This window comes from Pinus tabuliformis, chromosome 4_2, assembly GCF_031772625.1.
Source record: "Pinus tabuliformis cultivar Carrire ecotype Pingquan chromosome 4_2, CPIR1, whole genome shotgun sequence".
In the NCBI taxonomy this organism is placed as follows: domain Eukaryota; kingdom Viridiplantae; phylum Streptophyta; class Pinopsida; order Pinales; family Pinaceae; genus Pinus; species Pinus tabuliformis.
The window spans coordinates 446,574,350-446,589,690 of record NC_142304.1 but is presented as its reverse complement, the minus strand read 5'-3'; positions in this window follow the sequence as shown (position 1 = coordinate 446,589,690).

The window sequence follows — 15,341 nt, the reverse complement described above, 5'->3', positions numbered from 1 at the left end:
AAGAATTAGCTATGTTGTAAGGATGGCATGCCTCACAAGAAGTAATTCAAGAGTTATGCAAATCCCAATAGATTCAATAGCCATGAAGCATATAGAGGATACATGGCCTGAAAAATTCAAGAATGAAGTATGAAGTCTACAAATTAGCATAACCATGGATGGCGTCAACCCATATTCCCTCCAAAACACCAGCTATTATGTTTGGCCTGTAGTAGTGATTAGTAACAATATACCCCCATGGTTGTCCTTGAAGAATGCACATCTTATGTTGGCTCTCATAGTCCCTGGTAGAAGAAAAGTGAATAATATGGATGTTTACTTACAACCATTGGTAGATGAATTTAAGGAATTACGGGAAGGGATATATGTGTATGATCTATCAAGACCCATTCCAACATAAAGGAGTTTTACGTTGTATGGCATATATATGCTTACACCATACATGATTATTCAGGCTTAGGAGTTTGCTATGGTAAATTACATTCTTATTCATTTGTTTGGTAACAATATTGTTTCACATATTAATTTAATTCATTGCAATTGTTGAGATCTTCATGTTCGCTAACATGTCAGCCCATATACAAAATTTTTGCAGGTCTTGTAACAAAAGGTATCAAGGATGTAAATGTTTTGGACCTTTTGTAAAGGCTAGGTGGTTTGACCACCTACAAAATCCAGTTCATGACTGATCCAGGGTATTCCTCCTAGAAGAACACCCTTATAGAAGAGAAACATCTTCTTTAACTGGTAAACTAGAGAGAACCCAAAGGCCTACAATAATGACACCATCTGGATGGCTTAGAGCATATGAGATAGAGAAGGAGAAAGAGTTTGAAAAAAAATTTGATTCAAATGGGGAGCCTATGTACAATAATCTAGATTTATTTGACACCTATGTTGAGAAATTTTCATTGGGATGAAAATGTAATCTGTCTTTTATGAGCTCCCATATTGGGAGCATCTTAATATTTCCCACTTACTAGATCCCATGCATATATTTAAAAATGTTTCATCTTCTTTATGGAGGCACATATCATTGAAAGAAAGTGACACATTGGCTATTAGGAGAGATATTATTTCTTCAAAAACTAAAAAGAAACATTGGCCAAGACAAGAAACTAGAGGAGAGGTTGGCCCCTCTTAGTCTTTCAAAGAAGGTGATGTCCCATGGATTTTAAAGAAAGATGATATTTATTTGGCAAAGGAAGTTATAATGAATGTGAGGGTTCCTTCTTTACATGGGTCTTCACTATAACACCGCTTCACTATGGATGACCGTTTGTTAGTGTTGAAATCTCATGACTATTTGAACCTTATAGATTTGAGGCTTCTGCGATTTGTATTTTGTGTGGTGATATCTTCCGGAGTCATCGCATTCATGTTTATTTGTAATCGACGTTTCAAACCAACCTCTGTGGTTCATCATCAGGATCAAATGAATGAATAAGTCAAAGATGAATAGGGTAATAAATAGAGGAGAGGGCTAGGATGGGAATGGATGGAGACGACAGTTTAGAAAATGATATGAAATAGATCTAGTTATTATTTAATTAATTTTTGTTAATGAATATTAAATTTCTATTAATGAATATTAAATATTAGATAATTATATTGTTTAGTTATTGAGTAAATGATTATAGTTGAATGTTGTGACCTAATAAATCCACTAACTTATAGTTTTTGCACAATTAATTGGTTTATGTTAATTACAAAATTTTATGACAAATTCTTAGTGATAATAATAATGTTTTAAATATTGTATGATTAAAAATGTTAAGTACTTATTAAAATATCATGATTAAAACTAACTTATTCCTATATGTCTAATTAATTGAAATTTTTTGTTTTCAAAATAATAGTTAGAATTTAATGTTTTAATGATTGTTATTTTATCTTAATTAATAGTTATTGAGATTATTTAGTTAGTGAAGCTCCTTAGTCTTAATGCTTCTAGTCTATATTATATATATATTATTTACTAATTATTTATTATTTTGTAAAGATTTAAAGGCTACTTAAGTTAGCTAATGTTTAATTAGAATTAGAATTAAAATGAATTAAAGATATAAAGAGTTACTTAATACCTTCTTGATTATTATTGTTATTCAAATATTTATTTTATTATTATTCAAATAATTATATTATTATAATTAAATGTCGTGACCTAATAAATCCACTAACTTATAGTTTTTGCACAATTAATTGGTTTATGTTAATTACAAAATTTTAATGACAAATTCTTAGTGATAATAATAATGCTTTAAATGTTGTATGATTTAAAATGTTAAGTACTTATTAAAATATCATGATTAAAACTAACTTATTCCTATATGTCTAATTAATTGAAATTTTATTATTTTCAAAATAATAGTTAGAATTTAATGTTTCAATGATTGTTATTTTATCTTAATTAATAGTTATTGAGATTATTTAGTTAGTGATGCTCCTTAGTGTTAATACTTCTAGCCTATATTATATCTATGTTATTTACTAATTATTATTTATAGTTTTGTAAATATTTAAAGGTTATTTAAGTTAGCTAATGTTAATTAAAATTAAAATTAAAAAAAAAAATTAAAGATATAAAGAATTACTTAGTACCTTCTTGATTATTGTTGTTATTCAAATATTTATTTTATTGTTGTTCAAATAATTATATTATTATAATAAATTATAGGGTAGGTATACCAAAGGAAGACCAGGTGATGATGGGGTCAGAACATCTAGGATAAGGTGGACTCTCTAGTTAGAGTAGGAATCCAATTATCACTTATTTTCCAACCCTCATCACAGTTGAGGTTGTTAGGGTGTTTTCCTATTTCAATAGCTTCTCTAAATTTTCTATGGTGATAATGATCGATCTTGGCCACAACACGAGTTTTCTATACAAATGTGATGATTGGTTTTACTAGAGTGCTTGACCAAGGCTGAGGTTTTGTAACAGTTATTCTTGATGTTAGCGTTATGCTCTTGAATCCCAGTAAATATAGAACGACTGATCTCACCAATGTAGGATTTGCCACAAGAACAAGTAACCACATAAACCCCTTTGTGGTGTTTAGGATCAATAGGATCTTTTACTGATTTGAGACAATTGCTAATGGTATTCATGGGTTTGAAGGTGGTTTTTATATTATTCTTTTTTAGAATGTAAGTTATCCTATCTATGGTGCCTAGAATGTAGGGAAGGTCCTATTCAATAGAGAATAAATTAGGATTCAGATAATCTTGGAACAAAATTCCCTCAATCCAACAAAGCAACAACAAGTCAATGTTGAATTGACTGCTACTCTATGAAAAAAAATGAAAAAATAAATAAATAAAGTAAAAATAGTCATTTTTAGCTTAGTCATTAATTGGTTTCCTCAATTTTACCATCTAGTAGTATATTTAGTCATAAATTTCGTCATAAATTTTTCATTGGTTTAGTCATTAATTGTCACAATTAATTACCAAATATACAACAAAATATATTACTATATGAATCCTCGAGAAAACCAATTAATGACCAAATAAATATGACCAAAATGTTGGTTGTGTTATGAGATACTGTAAATTAGCTACTAATAGTCATATATATGCAAATTTTAGTCATCATTTAAAACCATATAATGACCAAAGAAATATGACTAAATGTCACTTGTGTTATAAGATTTTGTAAATTAGCTACTAATAGTCATATATATGCAAAATTTAGTCATCATTTTAATAAAAAAATTATCATTTGCATTAGTCATTTATATTTTTTTGGTATTTTCATATTCATTATATAAACGAATGATTTAGTAGTTTCTATTCATTTTATTTAATTTCATTCATAATCATTATAAACGACTAATTCAATTATATATCCATTTTATTCATGTTCATCATTAATTAATATAAACTACTAATTTAGTAGTTTTATATTGATTTTATGTGTTTATTATTAATCAACATAAATTAATTAGTATGATTTTGCAACTAAATTTTTAAAAAATGTCATACAATGTGCATGTTTATCTAATATGATAACGCAAAGTTACATATGTTAATTACAAGACTAAATAATATCAAGTGCAAATAAAAATAATTTCAACTATATAAATTTTATTATATAAAATATCAAGTATTACAATATGAGTTTCCAACTTAATATCAGTTGGACTACAATTTACACATGAAATATTGTTTTATCATTTCAAAACATTATCATTGTGTTGCCAAAGCATTGCAAGTGAATTCACCAACTTTGAAGGCTTGACCATCAATCTCTATGAGTGTGTCTTATGCAAGATATTGGCTCTAAGGGTATCACTAAACAAATTCTCTTCTCTCTCTCATTTTTCATTTGTCGCTCCAGTGTTATTGTTCTCCTTTTTCTTCAATTGCTACTTCTTACCATCAATTTGAGTTCCTCTCCTGAAAATTAAAGAATATACAATGCAGAGTATAAGACATGAAAGATGATGAATACTTGAATATAAAATAAAGTAGACTATAAAATTTTTATACAACATATACCTCAACATTCGATAGTGGCCACTATGCAGCTAGATGACATGTATAAACAAAACAAATAAAACGTCACCATAGAAAATAAAACCTTAGGAACTTAGTATTCAACCTTCAACAAAACCTTAGGCACAATCATACCAACTAAGTTACATGTTAAAAATATCACGCAATAGATAACTTGTGAAAAAAAAAAAAACAGTGTAAAAAATATCTTTATTGCTTGTTCTAAAAGAGTCACGTTCCTTAAATTTGGATATTCTTTTGCCCATAGTAAAATTTCATTGCTATTATGACCCATGTTTTTAGGATCATGAGATTGATCCAACATCATATTGGATTGTGGAGACAAAATGATTCAACTTTCCAAGATGGGTACCTCACTTCGTTGAATGAAGGTGCTAGCTGTGAGTAGTGTCAAAACCTTAGGGAAACATAACACTAAGGCCTAAGAAAATATATCACCACTTTTCCACTGAAAGAAAAAATTTCAATCCCACAATGGCCTCTTAGAGTACATTTCGTTGGATGAATATCACACTTTGAGAGATGATTGTATAATACAATGAGAAGTGCACATATATTGTCACAATGCCCCTCACAGTCAGACCCTATAGTTGTGTTTAATAATATTAATCATAGTATACTATTTAATTATAAATTATGACTATCAAATAATCATTAGTTTCAATAATTAGTTTGAAATTGTGTTTTTAGTATTTATGTATACATGAAAATATTTGGAAAAAAGAAGGTACTTTTTGTGACTAGTTAATTTCAAGTGAATCTAAACACACAAGAAACTATGGCGCCTCTGTTTCTCTAGTGTTATCCGCTCATTATACTAATTTCTCCCATGTCCTCTACTGATTTTGGCGAATTCCTTTTTGATGATGTCCAATGTCAATGTAGTGGACATTTATCCTCGATGTTTTTCTGAGCCAAAGGGAAGCTCCATAAGTAACAACCAAAACATAGCCTCAAATATATCATTGGGGACCAAAATGCAGTAATTATGACAAGCCAAGAAACATTGGACATCAATCATCTTCCCTTTAATATTGATTAATAATTTCTTTGCATGATCATGTAATACTAAAGTGTCAAGTAGGGTCATTTAAAGTCATCACCTTTGAGAGTGTTTAGTATTTAATACTTCCTATTACACACAAAGTGGATCACAAACTTCAAGGATAGAAATATAAACACAACAAAAATGAAATTAAAAGAAATGCTAGGAAGTCAAATGTGACTAATCTTGAGTCAAGGAAATACCAAGACCTTCACATTAGCAAGACATTCTTAAGCACTAAAACAAAAAACCCTTCCATTGCATCATTTTCACCTTTTCTTTAATTTCTTTAATTGAGAACATAACTCTCAAAAAAAAAATCATTGAAAAAGGTCTCAAAATCCTTACAAATTGTCGAGTGATTGTCGTATCAATTAAACAGAAAGGTAATTGTTCGATATGCTTTTAACTTGCGGAATATAATGAAGAATATGAAGCTTTCTCATTCCTTTCTCCTAATCAAATTGTAATCTGTGGGTTCCAATCAAGTAATCAATTTCCCTCCAAGATAATTAAGAGATCACTTTGGAGAAGGACTTCTAGAAGCATTGAGATAGTAGAAATGGAATTAACTAGGAGGAAATTGAAGTACTTTAGTGGGTGCTCCAAAATATTTGAACGCAACTGAAAATTATTTTATACTCCCTCCGCACATTTTAAAACATAAACCATTATGTTGCATCTCATTTATTTTCCATCTTTCTGTAAAATGTAATTCTTTGAGCAAGAATAGAGCATTCATAAATATTGTCATGAAAGAGGACTCTTCATAATCCTAATAAGTTGGGCTCTAACAAATAAACAATTTCATGTAGTCATACATGGTATATTTCAGTGATTAAAATGACAACTTTATTCTTAATATGATTACAACAAAAATAAATTCAACCCTAACTAGTTGGGATCTAACAAATCAAGAATTCCATGTAGTAAAGTAAATTTACATGGTAGATCCCAATTATTTGCAATGACAACTTTATTTTTGATCTTATTACAACATAGATAAATTCAAGAGTACATACATATTTCCGTATTGAACACATTCTGAGATTTCATAGAAATATAATGATACGATTTACCTGTAGGATTTGTCTCCATCACACAAACCTCTTTTCATAATAAAATTATAAATCCCACGTCTGCATTCCTCATCCCGACATACCAATTATTTACAGTGGAATACTTTATTGTTGCTCCCTCGGTGCAATAGAGATCCACTATTGTGGCATGGAGATGATTGGTGTCATAAAATGGTGCAGTGAATCCTTCAATATATGTCACAGAACTCCTCTCACCTCACAAAACTCCTCTCATCTACAACAATAAGAGTCCTCTCAAACTACCTAGTCTCCATCTCATTCATCCTAAAATAAGTGGATATTTCCATGGGTGACAAAGTGTGCTTGGGGATTTAATAGAAGGAACTATCAATAAAAATAAAATAAAAAATACAGTGCAGCATAGTAGTTATTAGCAGGAGGAACAACCTTGCCAAGCTACTTCCTAACTACATAAAGGTACTCTCGAATTACCTCTTATAATGAACAAAATATAACATCAACTACCTATAGAGTCTACCTATGCATGGTAGCAATGAAAACATTGTAAAAAACAACATCTACAACAACATTGGTCAATCTCTTCTTCTAATCAAGGGCATGCCTAACTTTTGAAAAGTATCAAGCAGGTCAGAGTCCACCTCATCCAGGCTCCTCTTCTTCTAATCTCTCTGTTTAGGTTCAGAATAATAGGAAAGGTCTTGGAAATTGATGGGTGTGTAAAAGTTATCATACCATTTGGGTTCTTCCATTTTTAATCATTGTCTGTAAGCATTGAATCTAGATTGTAAAATCCATTCAGGTTCATTCTTTTTAGTTGAAATTAACCTAAGCCTTGGAGATTTGTAAGGCTTAATGGATCTAAGTATATTCTACTTAAAATATAGTAACATGGTTTAAAACTGTAAGCATTGATATCAGAATCTAAGGATGAAACATAAAATATTTTATGTTCATTATTACAAGAAATTTTAATTTCATGTAACAAAGTTTGAGGAAGGTCTAGCATTTGCATCCTACTATAAAATTTGCTTGCATCACTCGAGCCCTTTGAATTTGGGCATGGTAGATTCCATTACAAAAACAATCAAACACTAAAAAAAGGTGAAAAAAAAATTAAAAAATAAATCATGCATTCTGGCCCTAGAAAAGTTAGGGAAGAGCGAACTATACAATAAGGAGATGCAAATTATTACTTGACCATTGTCCTTTGATGAATTGTTGGCCGCAATCAAGACTTGCATTATCATAATCATTAAACCCTTTGTACAATAAGGACATGCAAAATTCTTACTTGTGCATTGTTTTTTGATGAATTGTTGGATGCAATCAAGATCTGCATTATTATAATCATTAAACCTTCAACTCTAGATAAAATTTATTCTTTGATCATATAAACCATCGAAATTGTTTACCCATAAGAACAAAAATCAATCTTTAGTAAAAAGGAAGAACTCTCCATAGTCCAAATTCATAACAGTGTAAAAATTACCAAAATCTCAATAAGGACATGCAAAATGCTTACTTGTGCATTGTCTTTTGATGAATTGTTGGCTGCAATCAAGATCTGCATTATCATAATCATTAAACCCTCAACTCTAGATAAAATTTATGCTTTGATCATATAAACCCTCGAAATTGTTTACCCATAAGAACAAAAATCATGTTTATTAAAAAGGAGGAACTCTCCAGAGTCTAAATTCATACTCATGTAAAAATTACCAAAATTTTCAAGATCTGCATTATCATAATCATTAAACCTTCAACTCTAGATAAAATTTATGCTTTGATCATATAAACCCTTGAAATTGTTTACCCATAAGAATTCAAGATCTTCATTATCATAATCATTAAACCCTCAACTCTAGATAAAATTTATGCTTTGATCATATAAACCCTCAAAATTGTTTACCCATAAGAATTCAAGATCTACATTAACATAATCATTAAACTCTCAACTCTAGATAAAATTCATGCTTTGCTCATATAAAACCTTGAAATTGTTTACCCATAAGAACAAAAATCATCTTTAGTAAAAAGGAAGAACTCTCCAGAGTCCAAATTTATACCCATGTAAAAATTACCGAAATTTTCAAGATCTACATTATCATAATCATTAAACCCTCAACTCTAGATAAAATTTATGCTTTGATCATATAAATCCTCGAAATTGTTTACCCATAAGAACAAAGATCATCTTTAGTAAAAAGGAAGAACTCTCTAGAGTCCAAATTCATACCCATGTAAAAATTACCAAAATTTCCATGCCCAGTGACCTTGCCTTTCTTCCATCTAATCATTGATGCTTTCTTCCATCTAATCATTGATGCTCTCCTCAGGTGTTTCCCATGCAAACTCCATTTGGGGTTCGAATCCCATGAAATCCATAGATCGCGTTGATGGTATTCCTTCTTCTGGCATTTCCACGCAGATATAGACAAGGCAGAGAACAATGTGATGTTGTAATCTATGAATATTTTATTTGAACCCAACACTAAACTGGAAATGAAAAAGAAAAAAAATATTTATAATGGGAAAAAATAAAATAAATATTTATAATATAAAATAAAATATATAAATTGAAATTGGGTTAAATGATTTATTTTAAATAAGAATTTTTTATTTTTGCGTAAGACGCTAAGTTAAAAAGACAAAGAATAAGTTAAAATTGATATTGGGATGAGTAAACATAGAAATATGACCTCAATTAATAATAAAAAGTTAAATTAATAAAAATAATAAAATTCAATTTGTTATATTTTGATCTTGTTATTAACTTGTGAATAGGCTTTGTTACAATACCATGGGCCAATACCATGACTTATCAATACTACAAGTCCAAAAACCATAACTTATTTCACAACCAAAATATTTTATAACAATATGACAAGATTCTTAACCGTGGATATTCACCCCCACATTACGGTAGATATTATTAACTTGTAAAAAATAGCATTTGTTACAATACCATGGATTATCAATACCACATGCCCAAAAAACATAAATTATTTCACAATCAAAATATTTTATAACAATATGACAAGATTGTTAACCATTGATATTCACCCTCACTTTACCATGGATATTAACTTGTAAATAGGCTTTGTTACAATACCATGGGCCAATACCATGGCTTATCAATACCACATGCCAAAAAACCATAACTTATTTCATAGTAAAAATATTTTATTTTAATTTAATTTTAAAACATTTTTTTAATTGAATCTAAAAGGGAAAATGTTACAATTTGAGACATATCTAAACACTCTATCCTCATGACTACTAAAAATATTCCCATAGAAATTAAATTAAGGTTTTAATAAAATTAAGCTAAGATGGATCTATGTTGGTTTATATATATATATATATATATATATATATATATATATATCTTAGTTAAGGATCCAAGGGATGAGAGCAAGCAAATTGACTAATTATAATAGATTAAATATAGTGCATGAATTTTTAAATTTTTTCATTATTTTATTTTCTTTGACATGATTGATCCAAAATATAGGTTTAATATTTTACAACCAATTAAGTTTCTTTAATTTAGATAATTCTTTATCACAATATAATTTGATCAAATATAAGAGAGCTTTGGGGATGGGACATAGAGAGGGAGGGAGATAGTGAAAAGATTGGAGGAGAGAAAGAGAGAGAAAAAGAGAGTGATGGGGAGGAGAGACAATGAGGTGGGAGAGAGGGAGTGAGAGGAAGGAAGAGAGAGGAGAGAGAGAGAAATGGAGTTGGAGTGGGGGAGAGAGGGAGGAAAGAAAAAAGACATAGAGAGATAGAGGTGGAGAGAGAGAGGAGTGAGAAGGGAGAGATGGAGAGAGAGTGAGGGAGAGAGGAGAAGAGGGAAGAGAAAGAAGAGGAGAGGATAGATATATGGAGAGAAGGGGAAGGGAGAGAGATGGAGACATAGAAATGGAAAAGGATAGGGAAGGGGGAGATAGCGATAGAGTTGGAAGGAAGAGAGAGAGAGAGAGGGAGAGTGATTTGGGGGCAAAAATAGAGGGAGGTGGGAGATAAGGGATAGAGAGGAAGGAATATAGAGATGAGGAGAGAGAGATGGAATTGAAGGGGGTAGGAGAGGGAGGGAACACAAAAAACATAGAGGGAGAAAGGTGGAGAGAGAGAAGGGGTGAAAAGGGAGTCATGGAAAGAGAGTGAGGGAGAGAGGAGAGAAGGAGGGAATAGAGAGAAGGATATAGATAGAGAGGGAGATAAGGGGAAGAGAGAGTTAAACAGAGAAGGGGAAGAGAGGGAGAGAGATCAGTGTGTGTATGTTTGAGGGGTAATATAGAGAGACGGAATAACAAAGAGACACAAATACAAATATAGATATTATATAGTATTATAAAACTAACCTAGATCCATATTAACCCTATAACTATTAAGTGTCGAGAGAGATCCAATCTCTCGAGGTGCAAACATTTCCTCAAGTTTTGCACTAGAAAAAAAAGTTTGCACCTCGAGAGATTGGACCCCTCTTGGTACTTGATAGATCCGAGGTTAAGATGGATCTAGTTCAGTTAATATGAAATTAAAGTAGTTTTATTTAATATTATAGTCTTAAAAAAATTCACTTCAAATTAATTTCAAATTGGAACTAGATCTAATTAGATTCAATGAATAGCTTTTTAAAAAGACAAAAAATAATTTTTTTATTAAAAATATATACTTTTAAAATTACAAATTATTAGAGATAAATAATGCAAAGTTGGCTCACCTATACACCATGTGAGGATGAAGAAGTGTTTAAGGAAGGATAACCTTTCAACCAAGCTTTAACAACCTTTCAATCCCCTATCACTTGTAAGTTTAGATTGCTTGAAAACAATTAAGATGACTAACATGAAAACCTGATTCATATTATTGTAGTACTTATTAGGTAGTTGTATTTTTGTTCTTAGACTAAATTAGTCATTCATGTTAGTCATTTTTAGTTGTATTACTTATTAGCTAGTCACATATTTTAACTCGTGACTAAATTAGTGATTTATGTTACTCATTTTTAGTTCGATCACTTAAGATTGCTCATTTTTGGTAGTATTTCACTTGGAAAAGATGTGGTGACTAACTTTCTTAGTCACCTAGTCACTAATTGCTCATTTTCTACTAATGATAGGTAGTTTGTTTCTGGGATTCTCTGCTTTCCTGAAAGCTTTGATTCCTTGGTGTCTTCTATACCCATTCTTTTCAAAAACATCCAAGAGGTGGTTCTTTTCTTGAGAAAAATGATCATGATTAGAAATGCGCACGACCCTGGTTGATAGAGTGTTGAGAACCCTGAGTTTCTGAGCAGGATGATGGTGGGAGTTGGCATCAAGGTAATGTTCTGTGTGGGTTTTCTTACGATAGACCTGGTGAGATATAGAGCCATCTTGGTTTCTCTTGATTAAGATGTCAAGAAAGGGAATGTTTCCATTCCCTTTCACTTCCATTGTAAACTAAATAGAATTTGATTGACTTTTAAGGTGCTCTAGAAAATTATCTAATCTTTCTTTTCCATGAGGCCAAATGATGTAAGTGTCATTGAAAAATCTTTTCCAGAGATTAGGTTTTAAAGGGGAGGACTCAATGGCTTTAGCTTCGAAATGTTCCATGAAAAAATTTACAATGATGGGAGACAGAGGTGATCCCATGGCCACACCGCAAGTCTGCTCATAAATATCATCTCTAAAGTTGAAAAAGGTAGAATTCAGACAAACTTCTACTAATTTTGTTGTGTCAAGATCAATGACTTTGTGAACTACCTCCATGGCTTCATCTATGGGAATATTGGTATAGAGAGATTTTACATCAAAACTCACCAAGATGTCATTTTGGTCTAGTTTTATCTATTTGATCTCATTGATGAAGTGAATGGAGTCTTTGACAAAGGAACTAGTGTTTCCCACCATAGGCTTAAGTTTCTTAGCAAGATATTTCACAAGATAGTAAGTGGGACCTCCAATGGTATTGACAATGGGTCTAATGGGGATGCCTTCTTTGTGAATTTTAGGGGCTCCATAAATCCTAGGGGTGTAGGGATTGGTTCCAATAAGATTTTTAGTATTGTGTTCCTTGCTTAATTTTATCAAGTTTTTAACATTATTTGAGATCTTTTTTATGGGATTCTTTTTTAATTTAATGTAACAACCACTATTGGTTAGGTGGTCTAGCATCTTATGATTGTAATCTTTAGTGTTCATTATTTGAACCTTCTAAAAGTACGTATGTCAAAAACATGACTTAATTAATTTAATTTAATGGGATATTTTATAATTAATTTTTGTATAATGTATTATTTACTGTGCATTGTCACTATCCTCTGATCATGTGTGGTTGTGTGAACCATGACTTACTCCAAGACCTATGACGTGTCATATCTAAATTATTGCCATTTGTACATTGGATCACATCAAAGGAGATTCACATGGCTAACATTCCATGGTGGCGTCAAGATATAGCTGAGATTGTTTATATGTTTGAGAAGGAATTGCCGATGAGTTTCATGGAATTGTAGGTTCATATTCTAATTCACCTTGTAGATGAGGTTGAATTAGTTTGGGTCATTTCTTGTCATTGGATGTTCTTCTTAGAGAGGTACATGTACAAATTGAAAGGTTTTTTTCGACGAAGGGTAAAACCTGAGGGGTCTATGGCAGAGGGGTATATACTGTATGAGGCTTTCTATTATGCCAGTGAGTACATCAAGCAGATCGACAACACACCAAGTGCAACAATTTGGGACGACGAAAGGGATAAATACAAAAGTGAAGGGGAGCTTCTTGAAACGAATGGAAAGAGGTGCATGATAAAGAGTAAGTTTAGGCTTATCATTTGTCAAATTACTACACAATAACTATTCACATTAAACTTCATATTAATTCATATTTTGATCTCATACGTACTCTCTCTCTCTCTCTCTCTCTCTCTCTCTATATATATATATATATATATATATATATATATATATATATATATATATATGGTTTGATTTCATCAGCGAATTCAGAAATTGAAGCCATCAATAAATTCATTCTTTACAATATGGAAGCAATACAACCGTGGTCACATTGTATGAGGAGAAGAGGAGGACTTGGGACAGTGACGAGAAATAATTCAAATGGTTGAATGGTAGAAGTGTGCCTTATCATGATGATTTAAAATAAAATATGCCAATGACATGCCCTAACAGTTGGGTTGTTGATAAAGTCAGAGAGAAATATGATGCATCTAGTCGTTGCCCACGTGTTGAAGAGGATGTGCTAAACATAGGGATTGGGTGCAACAACTCGGTAATTATCTCTTTTTGTACAATTTTAACTTCATATTTTACCTTTGGATTGTAACATCTATATATTTTTTATATTTTTAATTATTTTTGGGTTATTAGACACATGACACTATGATTTTTTAATTTTTTTATAGGTGCAATTGTTCCCATCTATGTGGGCATATAGACATCATTTTCGCATAGAGGATGTTGATAATGGATGCATGACACAAGACTGTGAAGTGAAATTCAAGTTTGACCAATCTAGTTGTATTAGCCACCATAGTAAAAAACTAATGCAATGGACATTAGGTTACCTTGGAAAGATACAAGATATCATTCAACTGGACTTCTCTTCATTCCAATGTGTTATTTTTAGGTGCAAGTGGTGGGATACCTTTGATAAGAATAATGTAGAGGAAGATCACGATAGTGGGCTGATATCTATCAACTCTAGAAAGATGTAGCATGAAGCTAATGAGCCTTATGTTTTCCCAAAACACTACAACTAGGTTTTTTTTTACCCATATGTGTTATATAGGGATTGGTGGTTTGTATTAACTTGACACAACCCTAGATCAAAACATGTTTTTGAGAACAACTGTGTTATCATGCAAAGCGCCGAGAAAGATAATCAAGGGGATGAAAATGGAGATTGATATGTACTTGTGTTATTTCATCATTGATACTATTGTTGTATGTTTTTGTTTTCATTATTTCACTAAGTATTTGCAATTGTTGTTGCTCCCTCTGCTGACGTCTCTGCTACATGATTGACATATAAAATACATCAGCCTCATACATAAAACACAATTTTTTTTATTAAATGAAAAATGTATTTATTAATATGGAAACATAACTTTCAATTAAAAAAAAATTATCGGTGTGCCAAAAAAACAGTCATGCACTGGCTCTGGTGCTCTATAAAATACAATCGCATCGTAGTACACACATACCTCTGACTCGTCGTTGTTGGTTCACACATTTAAATTTTCATAGTGGTGCGTCACATGCATGCACCTGTGCGCATGTATAACATTTTCACACCAGGATGAAACGTTCAAGTTATCGAACACATCAATATATAACTATATTTTTAAATATTATCTAGGTGGTGCATTGGGTAAATATGATAGCACCGGTGTGATCAGAACATACCAAGTGCACCACATTTGTGATGGCGATTAAGAGACATTTGTTTGAGTTTCAAATAGATTTGGTGATGCAATTTTTTTTCCTGTTTAGATTATGTAAAAGAAATATTTATTTATTTATTTGTAACTAACTTATTTAAAGTAGCCGTGTCTTAATCTTTGTGAACATGATGTAATATTAGCTAGGAGAAATGTGAAAAACATGAATTTTAGTGAATATCTCGAGATAATTTAATTTGTATTATTTAACTCGTATTTATTATTAAAATAAAATAAAATTTAAACCAGTAAAATAG